This window comes from Arachis ipaensis, chromosome B7, assembly GCF_059453495.1.
Source record: "Arachis ipaensis isolate K30076 ecotype BB chromosome B7, ASM5945349v1, whole genome shotgun sequence".
Lineage (NCBI taxonomy): Eukaryota > Viridiplantae > Streptophyta > Magnoliopsida > Fabales > Fabaceae > Arachis > Arachis ipaensis.
The window spans coordinates 135,395,182-135,407,959 of record NC_142442.1 but is presented as its reverse complement, the minus strand read 5'-3'; the positions used below and the strand labels follow the sequence as shown (position 1 = coordinate 135,407,959).

General features: G+C 39.6%; 1 pseudogene; it reads right to left on the bottom strand.

The window, feature by feature from the left end:
- Positions 1-8,600: 8,600 nt before the first annotated feature.
- On the bottom strand, positions 8,601-9,308 carry LOC148554263 (uncharacterized; annotated as a pseudogene).
- Positions 9,309-12,778: the final 3,470 nt, after the last annotated feature.

The following is a 12,778-nucleotide window of genomic DNA, read 5'->3' as shown; positions in this document are numbered from 1 at the left end:
AGTTAGTTGGGAATGGTGTAGAGTGGCTGTCAGGAGAGAAGAATAAAAGGGAAAGGGCGTTGGTTTTGTTATGGAGAATTGGGGGTTAGTGGCTTCGAAGTTCAGAGAGAGGGAATGGAGTGTGGTGGATTGTGGTTTGAGGTGGAAATTAGGAGGCTTTATATAGGCAGGGGTATGGGGTTGGTGGGAATCACGGGTTATTGGGGCTGGTTTCAAGGTTGGGGTTTGGTTGGAGTTTAGGAAGGGGGATATATGGGGAAAGGAAGAAAAGAAAGGCTGGGTTATGGGGAGGGCAAGGTCAGCGGAGGTGTTGTGTTGGGAAGGGGTGGGTCGTATAACTATGTGTGTGGTCAAGGGGACAAGGAATATTTTTGGGAAGGTGAGGTGGAGTTGGTCACGGGTTAATGTTGGAGGGGTATGGGCGTATGGCTGACAAGGAAGAAGTGTGGTCAAAGTTGGGAAGAGGGTTGTAGTGTATTGGGATGGTGGGGGAATATATGGGAAGGGGAAGGTTTGTTAAAGACAGGATGGGAAAGGGGCTGTGGTTGCAGATCGCAGGGGATCACAAGAAAGAGAGGGAATCAAGGAGTGTTGGTAATTGATCTGATGGATTTTGGTGGGATTTGAGCAAGATTTGGCATAGGATTCGTGTGCTTGTATGCCCAAATAGCGTGACTCACGCTGAACTTGAAAGATAGGAACGTTCAGCGCCGCATCTCCCGAAAGCTTCTCCACTCTCCACACTGAACTTGGTGCAGCCCAAGTTCAACGTGGGCCTTGCACTTCTTTTTTTATTTATTTTTTATTTTTTTTAATTTTTTTTTATAGATTCATTTTTTTATATTCCCACGCTGAACTTAGAGAAGGCCAATTTCAACGTGGGAATGGAAGTGGTAACTCTCACTTGGTACGCATGCATCCACGCTGAACTTGGGAAATTCCAAATTCAGCGTGGAGTCTGGCCCTGATTCACGTTAATTGCGTCGTTCTCCACGCTGAACTTGGGATTTTCCAAGTTCAGCGTGGACTTGGTAGTAAGAACTCCCTCTTTGCACGCTTCTAACCACGCTAAACTTGGAAAATCCCAAGTTCAGCGTGGAACTGGCAGAGACACCTTTCCAAATTACACGCACATGCCACACTGAACTTGGAAAATTCCAAGTTCAGCGTGGAATTGGCAGACTCAACCTTCTCCAGGGTGTTCCAAAATTTTTTCTAAATATCCGGTTCCTGTTTTAAAAATTCTGCATGATCAAAACACAAGTAAAATAAAGGAAAACAGTAAAAACTCAATAAAAATCAAACAAATGATATAATCAACTCAATGGAAAAATAACTAAGGATACGAAATCATTGGGTTGCCTCCCGACAAGCGCTTCTTTAACGTCACTAGCTTGACGGTCAGTTCTGCTAATTCAGCAGATGAGCGGACCTCTGGCGATCAATCGCGCCTCCAAGATAGTGCTTCAACCTCTGGCCATTCACTGTAAATTTCCTGTCAAAATTCTCTTCCTGTATTTCCACATGGCCATATGGTAAACCTCTGGCAACCACAAACGGTCCTGACCACCGAGATTTTAGCTTCCCGGAAAAGAGTTTGAGCCTTAAATTATACAGAAGTACTCTTTGTCCTCGCTCAAATACTCTGATGGCAATCTTCTTGTCATGAAATAACTTGGTTTTCTCCTTATAGAGCTTGGCATTCTCATAGGCTGAATATCTAAATTCATCAAGCTCATTCAACTGAAGCATTCTCTTAATTCCTGCAGCTTCTGAATCAAGATTCAGATACCTGATTGCCTAGTAAGCTTTATGCTCTAGCTCAACTGGCAAGTGACAGGCTTTGCCATAGACCAACTGATAAGGGGACATGCCAATAGGAGTCTTGTAAGCCGTCCGGTATGTCCAGAAAGCATCATCAAGCTTCCTAGACCAGTCCTTTCTTGAAATACTGACGGTCTTTTCTAGAATCTGCTTGAGTTTCCTATTGGAGACTTCAATCTGTCCACTTGTCTGAGGGTGATAGTGGGTTGCCACTTTATGACAGACTCCATATCTCTGCAGAAGTGAGTCCAGCTGTCTATTACAAAAGTGGCTTCCACCATCACTAATGAGTGTCCTTGGGACACCAAACTGACTAAAGATATATCTCTGAAGAAAGCTCATCACCACCTTGGCATCATTGGTGTGTAGAGCCACAGCTTCCACCCACTTGGACACATAATCAATTGCCACTAGAATATAGTTGTTTGAATGTGAGGGTGGAAAAGGTCCCATGAAATCAATACCCTATACATCAAACAACTCAACCTCAAGAATCCCCTGCTGTGGCATCTCATGGTTGGCAGGGAGGTTTGTGGCTTTTTCACATCTGTCACAATGCTTCACAAATTCTATTGAGTCCCTGAAGAGAGTCGGCCAGTAAAACCCGCTCTGAAGGACCTTTGTAGCTGTCCTTTCGCCACCGAAGTGACCTCCATAATCAGAACCTTGACAATGCCAAAGAATCTGATGTTTCTCCTCATCCAGGACACATCTCCAGATTATACCATCTGAACACCTTTTAAAAAGGTACGGTTCCTCCTAAATATAGTACTTTGCATCAATCAATAGCTTCTTTACTTGTTTCCTACTGTACTCCTTTGGAATAAAATTCATGGCCTTGTAATTTGCAATGTCTGCAAACCATGGAGCCTGCTGAATGAGGAATAATTGTTCATCCGAAAATGTCTCAGTCACAGCTATGGGTGGTTGTACTCCTTTTTCAGGCTCTATTCTGGAAAGATGGTCAGCTACTTAATTTTCTGACCCTTTTCTGTCCTTTATTTCAATGTCAAACTCCTAGAGGAGCAACACCCATCTGATTAATCTTGGTTTAGAGTCCTGTTTGGTTAGAAGGTACTTCAAAGCAGCATGATCAGTATAAACAATAACCTTAGAACCAATTAGATAGGATCTAAACTTATCAACAGCATACACAATAGCTAATAGTTCTTTCTCTGTAATTGTGTAATTCTTTTGAGCATCATTTAACACACGGCTAGCATAGTAAATGACATGTACAAGCTTGTCATGCCTCTGTCGTAAGACAGCTCCTATAGCAAAATCACTAGCATCACACATAAATTCAAATGGTAAATCCCAGTCAGGAGGAGCTATAATGGGAGCAGAAGTAAGGTTTGCTTTCAGAGTTTCAAAAGCATACAGGCATTCAGCATCAAACACAAAAAACATCAACAACCAATAGGTTGCTTAGTGGCTTAGCAATTTTTGAAAAATCCTTTATAAATCTTCTATAAAATCATGCATGACCCAAGAAACTCCTAACTGCCTTAACATTGGCTGGTGGTGGTAATTTTTCAATTACCTCCACCTTTGCTTTATCAACCTCAATCCCCTTACTTGAAATTCGGTGTCCAAGAACAATACCTTTTGTAACCATAAAATGACATTTTTTCCAATTTAAAACAAGGTTTGATTCTTGACACCGTTTCAAGACCAGAGATAAATGCTTAAGGCATGATTCAAAAGAATTACCAAAAACAGAAAAGTCATCCATAAATACCTCAATAAACTTTTCAACCATATCTGAAAAAATTTAGAGCATACACCTTTGAAAAGTTGCTGGAGCATTACAAAGTCCAAATGACATTCTTCTGTAAGTAAATACTCCAAAAGGGCATGTGAATGTTGTCTTTTCCTGATCTTGAGGGTCCACTGTAATTTGATTATATCCAGAATATCTATCTAGAAAACAATAAAAAGCATGACCAGCTAACCTCTCAAGCATCTGATCAATGAAAGGCAGGGGGAAGTGATCCTTTCTTGTAGCAGTGTTGAGCCTCCTGTAGTCTATGCACATTCTCCATCCTGTGACTATTCTTGTAGGAATAAGCTCATTCTTGACCACTGTCATCCCTTCCTTCTTGGGAACTACCTGCACAGGACTTACCCAAGGACTATCAGAAATAGGGTAAATAATACCTGCTTCCTATAATTTCATTACCTCTTTTTGGACCACCTCTTTCATGGTTGGATTGAGTCTCCTTTGTGATTGCACAACTGGTTTAGCATCATCTTCAAGAAGGATCTTGTGCATACACTTGGTTGGACTAATCCCCTTTAAATCGATAATGGTCCACCCAAGAGCTGTTTTATGGCTCCTGAGTACTAAAATAAGCGCCTCTTCCTCTTCAGGCTTTAGGGAAGAGCTAATAATCACTGGATATGAATTATTTTCACCCAAGAACACATATTTCAGAGAAAGGGGCAAAGGTTTGAGCTCAAGCTTGGGGACTTCCTCATCCTTTATTGGCGTGTTCATCAGCTCCTTTTGGGGTGGTGAATCATCAACTTCAACTAATTCATACTCAGAAGTAGGATCTAGAACATCATCAAGTACCTCAGCTTCCAGCACTTCTTGAACAAGTGGTTCAACAACATCAATTCTCATACACCCTTCAGAATCATTAGGTAGCTTGAGAGCTTCAAAAACATTAAGGACCACCTGTTCTTCATTGACCCTCAGGGTTAATTCACCCTTTTGTACATCAATCAGAGCTCTACCTGTAGCTAAAAAGGGTCTACCAAGAATAATAGAGGATTTTACATCCTCTTCTATGTCTAAAATAACAAAATCAGCAGGAAAAATAAATGGTCCTACTTTCACAAGTAAATCCTCAACAACACCCACAGGTAATTTAATAGAAAGATCAGCAAGTTGAAGAGAAATACGAGTGGGTTTTACCTCCTCAATTTGAAGCTTTTTCATCACTAAAAGTGGCATTAGATTGATGCTAGCTCCAAGATCACATAAAGCTCTCTGAATGGTGACATCTCCAATGGTGCAAGGAATCACAAAGCTCCCTGGATCCTGCATTTTCTCAGGAAGGTTATGTTGAATAATAGCACTACATTCCTTGGTTAATACCACTGTTTCTTGTTCCTTCCAATTCCTCTTGTTAGTCAACAATTCTTTCATGAATTTAGCATAAAGAGGCATTTGCTCAAGAGCTTCTGCAAAAGGAATATTGATCTGCAGCTTCTTGAAGACTTCTAAAAATTTAGAAAATTGCTTGTCTTTGGAAGCCTTCTGAAGCCTCTGAGGATATGACATTTTTGGTTTGTATTCAGGAGCCTTTGGCAGTGTAGGATATGTGTCAAGAGAATCTGGGAATGGGTTGTCTGCACGCTTTGGAGGGACGTGCTCTACTTCATTGACCTTGGTCTCAGAACCAGCTACTTTACCACTTCTCAATTGAATAGCCTTGCAGTCTTCTCTTAGGTTCACCACTGTATCACCAGAAAATGTATTTGAAGACTTCTCAGGTAATTGCTTGCTCAGTTGGCCCATTTGCACCTCCCAAGTTTCTAATGGAAGCTCTAGTTTCTTGCATAAAACTCCTCATTATCTCCCAATTAGAATCTTCTTGGGATTTAGAATTTGTCTGCTGAGGTGGTTGTTATTGATGAGACTGAAATTGGCAGTTATTGTGATTGTTCTGTTGTAAACTGCCCTGAGAATTATTGTTGAAATTTTGAGATCTCTGAGGTTGGTTTCTCCATCCAAAATTTGGGTGATTTCTCCATCCTTGATTATACGTCTTAGAGTACGGATCATTGTTGGGATTTCTAGGACCACTTCCCATGTAATTGACCTGTTCAGAAGAGGGTTGAGCATAATCATAATTATCATTTTGCACAAAATTATCTGTCATGTCATAAGGGACCTCTAGAGGTGCAGTCTGAGTATTGACAGCTGAAACTTGCATTTCACTCATCTGTTGAGTAAGTAGACTTATTTGCTGAGACATAAGCTTGTTCTGAGCAAGAAGAGTATTAACAGCTTTCACTTCCAACACGCCTCTCTTCTGAGAGGTCTCAGAGTGCAAAGGATTCCTGTTGGAGGAATATAAGTATTGGTTGTTAGCAACCAACTCAATAAGCTCAATAGTCTCCTCTGGTGTCTTCTTCATGTGCAAAGAACCACCTGCAGAATTATCCAAGCGCATCTTGGACATTTCACATAAGCCCTCATAGAAGATATCCAGCTGAGTCCATCTAGAGAACATGTCCGGAGGGCATTGCCTAGTAAGCAGCTTGAATCTTTTCCAAGCTTCATAAAGGGTCTCACCCTCTTTCTGTCTAAAAGTCTGAACCTCCACCCTTAGCTTAGTAAGCTTTTGAGGTGGAAAAAATTTTGTCAGAAATCCAATGACAACCTTGTCCCAAGTATCCAGACTCTCCTTGGGTTGAGAATCTAACCACAGTTTTGCGCTGTCCTTCATAGCAAACAAAAAGAGCATGAGTCTGTATACCTCAGGATTTACTCCATTGGTCTTCACAGTATCACAAATCTGCAGAAAATCAGAAATAAATCGATTCGGGTCTTCCTGAGGAAGTCCATGATACGGGCAATTTTGTTACACAAGAGTAACAAGCTGAGGCTTCAACTCAAAGTTGTTTGCAGCTATAGGAGGCACCACAATGCTTTTTCCATAAAGATCTGCAATAGGAGTAGTGTAAGAGCCAAGCACTCTTCTAGGTTGCTCATTCTCAACTGGATTTGCCACATTGGCATTAACAGCATTATTATTATTATGATCCATAGTGAACTCTGCAGTCTTGTAAAGTCTTGCTTGTTGCAAACGCCACCTCAAAGTCCTTTCAGGTTCAAGATCAAAATCTAACAGAAGTTCCTTATCCCTGTTCCTGCTCATAAACAGACAGAAGACAAGAAAAAGATGAAACTCTCTATGTCAGAGTGCAGAGAATTTCCAGTAAGGTAACCAGTATAAAATAATAAATTAAAAATACTTACTACTCAATAAATAAAAAAAATTCTAAGATTAAAAGGGAAAATTAAATAGAGAAATTAAAACAAAATTAACTAGGTAACACCAAACTTAATTTCAGAAACTAAAAAAAATTATTAGTACTAATGTAAATATATATATATATATATATATATATATATATATATATATTATTTTATATTTATTAAATAATAAAAGAAAAAAGAAAGAAAACAAAACAGGGGAGGGGGTGCTAACGAAAAAAATAAGGAATTTTTTTTTGAAAATAATAAAGCAACAATTATGTCAAATTAAAACTAAAGTGCCTAATCTAAGCACTCAAACAACTAGTAGTTGTTATTCATTATCAATTCCCGACAACGGCGCCAAAAACTTGGTGCGGAATTTATAACTACAAACTAACCGACAAGTGCACCGGGTCGTACCAAGTAATACCTCAGGTGAGTGAGGGTCGATCCCACGAGGATTGATGGATTAAGCAACAATGGTTAAGTGATTTACTTAGTTAGACAAATAGAAAAGAGTGTTTTGGTATTCAAAAGTATTAAACAGTAATTCAGAAATTAAAACAGCAAGCAGTAAATTGATGAGAATAATATGTGGAGAAACAATTAAGGCTTCAGAGATATCTATTTTCCAGATTGACTTTTCTTACTAACTATTTTAATCATGCAAGATTTAATTCATGGCAAACTATATATGACTAAGCCCTAATTCCTTAGACCTTCTTAGTCTACTCTAACTTTCATCAACCGCCAATTCCTTGGTCACTTAATTCCAATTAGAGGATGAAGTTCAATTCTAGTTCATATGCCACAGAAACTCTAATTACCCAAATATAAAAGGATTATATGTCACGTATCCCATTAAGTTCAGATAATTAGAATTTAGGAGAATATGTTTTCAAGCTGTTGTTCAAGTAAAGAGCTTTTTTAAGTTATACAAGAACTCAATTAGAACAAGGGTCATACTTTCATTCCACCCAAATTTATAAAATAAAGAATGAAAACAATTCTTGAAATATAAATCAGTACATGAATTAAAATAGAAAAATAATAGTATCAATCCATACAATAGACAGAGCTCTTAACCTTAACAATGGAGGTTTAGTTGCTCATGGTTCAGAGAAAAAATAAGAATTCTGAAAAATGTAAATTGTGGAATGAAGTAGGTGAGAAGAGAAGAGACCCGAAGGGCTGATTCTTTTCCCTTTTATATCTAATCCTAATTAATGTAAAATATATTTCCTAAAAACTAAATAATATCTTTTCCTAATTATAAAAATAATAAAAGTTTAATAAAAAATAAATTAAGTTCTGCATATAACCTTTGTTGGAGTGAATGGGGACCACTGAAGATGTTGAGGTCCACGCTGAACTTGGCTTTTCCCAAGTTCAGTGTGGATGATACAGTGGAGTCTTGTGCGCATAGGTTTGAGTCCACGCTGAACTTGGCAGGGGCCAAGTTCAACATGGAGTGGGCAGAGTTTTCTGGAGAATAAGTGTGTACTATTATATATCATTGGAAAGCCCTAGAAGTTATATTTCTAATGCCGCTAGAACCACGTCAATTGGACCTATGTAGCTCAAGTTATTCCTGGTTGAGTGCAAGGAGGTCGGGGTTGACAGCATCATTCGCTTTCTCCCCTTTCTGCTACAAAACTCCGTCAAATCCACCCGAATGCTACCTGAAATAAATGGAAATGCACACAACTCAAAGTAACATCTATAGTGGCTAAAAGATATTTAAATCTTGATTAAACTCAACAATTTGAATGCAAATTTACTAGGAAAAGATACAGAGGATGCTCACGCATCACTCAACAAGGTGATGTGACTTTTTGGTGGGCTGAGATGATGGTCTAGTGGGCTTAGATGATGGTCTAGTGGGCTTAGTGGGCTCCTTAGTGGGCTGAAGGGGTTGCTTAGTGGGTTGGGTATGCAATTTAGTGGGCTGACTTGGTATCTTTCTGGGTTGGGTAGGCAATTTAGTGGACTAAGAAGGCAACTTTGAGGGCTGAGAGGATAATCTGCTATCATCAGCTGAGGCCTTCGTAGATTCAGAGCATGCTTTTGGGTGGGATGGTAACTTGGTGGGTTGAGAGTGATGTTTCTTGATTTGGATTGGCTTAATTTTTTGCACATCTTCCTGGTCATCAACCACAAATGGCGCTGAAACACCATGCTCAAAATACAGGTTGATCAAATTGAAGTTCCTCCAGCAATCCTTAACCATTGCAATCAAATCATGATCTGTGGCCAGCCTCCTCAGCCCAGATTCAAGGGAAACTCCTGGAGATTTTCACCAACATTCCCTAGCCTCAGCATATCCCAGTTCCTTATAGTAACCTTTCATGAAAAACACATCAAGTGTGTCACCTTCAACTCCCATTAACACCTCTGTGTGATCCGGCTCATAGTACATATTTCCACCCTCATCCTTTTTAAACTTCCCACCATAGTGAAATACAAACGTCATAGGAGGACCCTCCATCTACAAAAGCAAAAATCAAATAAATTTAGTCAACAACAAAATATGAAACAACTTCAGCCTAACAACTGCATGTAAACACAGAGCAAACAACATAATCATAATCATCGCAAACCCTCGATTAAGACCAAACACTAGAATAACCCATGGCATAATAACCAGGAAACCCCTAACAGCAACCGCTTACAGAACATGTTCTTCCTAATCCGAACCCTATTCTCACTAAATGGTTCTTAGAACTACGTCAACATAAACCAACACACACCAACATTGCAAAATCAACAAAAACTGTCAAAAAATTAAATCTTACCCTGGCAGTTACTGTTCCTTCCTCCAACAGCGTAAGTTCTCCACGAGCTCCTCCAACTTTCCAATGTAGTAGTGCCAACTCCTCCACAAGTGTTGATACGCACAGAAATTGTCAAGTACACAACGAGGTTCTGATCAAAGGAGTGTCTCAGGGTAGAGAGTCCCAGAGTAGAGAGAAGACGAGGGATTTTGGGACGAAAGTTGAAGAGGGTTATTATGAGTGGAGGTGATGGGAAGAACGTTTGAATATCCCACTCTGGACCATAAACGACGTCGTTCCATTGATTTGCGGATGGAGGATTGACACTACGTCATTTTGGTCTGTGCCACGTTGGCACTTAATGTTCCAGCTCGGTAAACATTAGACACCTCAGCAACTGAGATGACGGAAGGACGAACTCGATCAGCGTGAGTAACTTTCGGGAACGCTTTTGATTAATTTTATCTTTCGAGAACAAACATGGAGATCGAAGCATCTTTCAGAGATGATTTTAACTATTAATTCATAGCTAACATATTTAGATACAATTGATCTAATTAATCAAGATGAAATATAAATGCCCAAGGTTTTTGAAGTGGCAAACATTGTGAGTGTGATTTAGTAGTTGACAATATCGTCATCATCCAACATCTAATAATAACTTAAAAGGTAAACAATTATACATGCATTTGAATGGCTGTAATTGCAATGCTGGCCTCGGATTTCACCAATTAATAAGCTCTTTAAGAAAAAAACAATAATTAATTAATTAAGATCATAGCCATAAGCATAAACTATATAACATGCATAAATAATTAAACTAAAGATGGCAAATGGTTGGATTAATTTCCGTAATTCGCTAAACTTAAAAAAGTCACCTAACTTACACTAGATAATCTATGGGTTTTGGCAGATTTCAGCAGAGTAGGCAAATTTTTCCGGCAAATTAGACATTTTTTTTGTCAAGACCGTTTTTTATAATAAAAGGATGAAGATGATAATTGAAGATCATTTATGTTATATTTCGGATTATATTTTATATTTAATTGATTATAAACTTAAAGATGTTTAATTATATATTTTGGATAATATTTATTTTGTTTTGGACAATATTGATTTTATTATTTTGTTTCAAAAAATTTAGTTTATGATTATATTTATTATATATTTAAAATTATAAAGATTTTAATATTTGTGAATTTAGAAATTATAAATTTATTAAAATACTTATGAAATTATATATATTGTTTAATATTTAATGATTTATATAAAAAAAGAAGATTTGGCGGGCTTGACTCACCAACCCGCCGTTAAACGGGACGGGAGATGAATTCAGAACCGCCTCATTAGGCGGGACGGGGCGGGTCAGCCCACCAGATGACGAACTTTTGGCAGGGCGGGTTTCTCCGTTTGCCACTCTTAAATCAAACCACTCTATATTTTTATATTTTCATTTTGTTTATACCACTTCCAACTAGGGATATCAACGGGGCAAGGCGGGGGCGGGGGATGCCTCCCTGCTCCCCATCCCTTCCCCTAGATTTGCTTCTTGTCCCTGTTCCCGTTTTTCGTCGTGGATAAATATTGCTCCCTGGTTCGTCCGAACACTAGGGAGACCGAGCTTAAGCGCTTCCGAGTGAGTTGACACCGAGGAGGAAGAGCTTGACGTCGGCCGGAAGTCAGACACCGCGGCGGGAATACCTGCACAAGATACTCCGACGCTCAAGTCAGTAGTGATTCACGGTGAGTGAGTTAAGAGAAAAGAGTGAGAGAATAAGAGTCATAGAACCTGAGACCTAGCCGAGCATATTAGCTAGGTTTTATAGGAGTTGTTTTCTGCCCGTTAGTGGATAAGTCCTAGTTTGTAGGTTGGTTATGATATTCTGTTTTGGTGCTATAAACTAGTTGAGCACGTTTCCTATTTTCAGTTGAGTGATGCTGTTTTGGTCCTGATCACGTGCCGAGCTTTTCGGACGGCTGATACGGGGCCGAGCTTTATGATGCACGTGTCTTTTTATTTGAGCAAGTGAGGCCGAGCTTATCTGCTCTTGTTTCGAGTTTGTTTGATGTGACGTCAGCCTCAGATATTTGCGTGCCGAGTATTCCGGGCGACCGAGGATGTGGGAGACGTATCATAGCCCCCAAGCTTGCCTTGGTTTGGACAAGACTAAGGTGAGCTTTCGGACCAAGAATATCGTAATCCTCGGTTGCCGAGTTTTTGTTGGTTGCGTATGGTCTTTGTAGCCCCCAAGCTCGGCTTGGTTTTGTCTGGGAAATTAGAGCGTTGTGAGTGGCTTCGTACTTCGCGCTAGTGTGAAATGATTGATGTGAAAAACCGCTCCACTTCTCTAGGTACCCTTGTCCATTGGTTTGTGTGGTGGTTTTAATGCTTCCCTCTTTTCTGCCAATCTGAAGTAAATGCATAGGGCATAGTAACCGTTTCTTTTGTGGGTTTTATGTTACTTTGCGTTTTCTTTTTCTTTCCAACTGCTGTAATCTGGGATAGAGGTTATTTTCTTCTTCTTGTCTGAGAAATGAGCAAGCAAGGTCAGTGTTAATTCTTCTTTCGTCTTCATCTACTTGCTTTTTTCTTTCTTTGTCTTTGATGGAGAACTGTAATGTGGGTGCTTCATACGATTGGGTTGATCCTAGGGTGAAGGGTTATGTCTCCCAGTTTGATGATGAAGAGTCAGTGAGGTTGTTGGGTTCGGATTCCTGGGTCAGGGTTGGTAGTGGTGTTAAAATAGAATTGTTACCTTGTGAAAGAGATGATCGAGTGTGCCACCGACGTGATGATTGGTCCTTCTTTTTTATGTACAGTTGTTTATTTACTGAGTTGGGTGTGAGGCTTCCGTTCACTGAATTTGAGTGTGGGGTATTATATTGGTTGAACTGTGCTCCGACCCAGCTTCACCCTAACTCATGGGGTTTTGTCCGGGCATTCGAGGTTTTGATGGAACTGTTGGAACGTCCGCCGTCTTTGAGGCTATTTTTTTCTTTGTTTCAGGCGAAGGGGGTGAATAGGGGGTTGTGGGTGAATCTTAGCAGTTATCCTCGTCGTGCCGTGTTTGGTCTGTAGAAGTCTTCATTTAAGGACTTTAAATCCATGTTTGTTAGGGTTAGGAGTGTTCCTGAAGACTTCCCTTTTTACTTAAATGAGCATTTAGTTAAGAGGTTTCCGTTG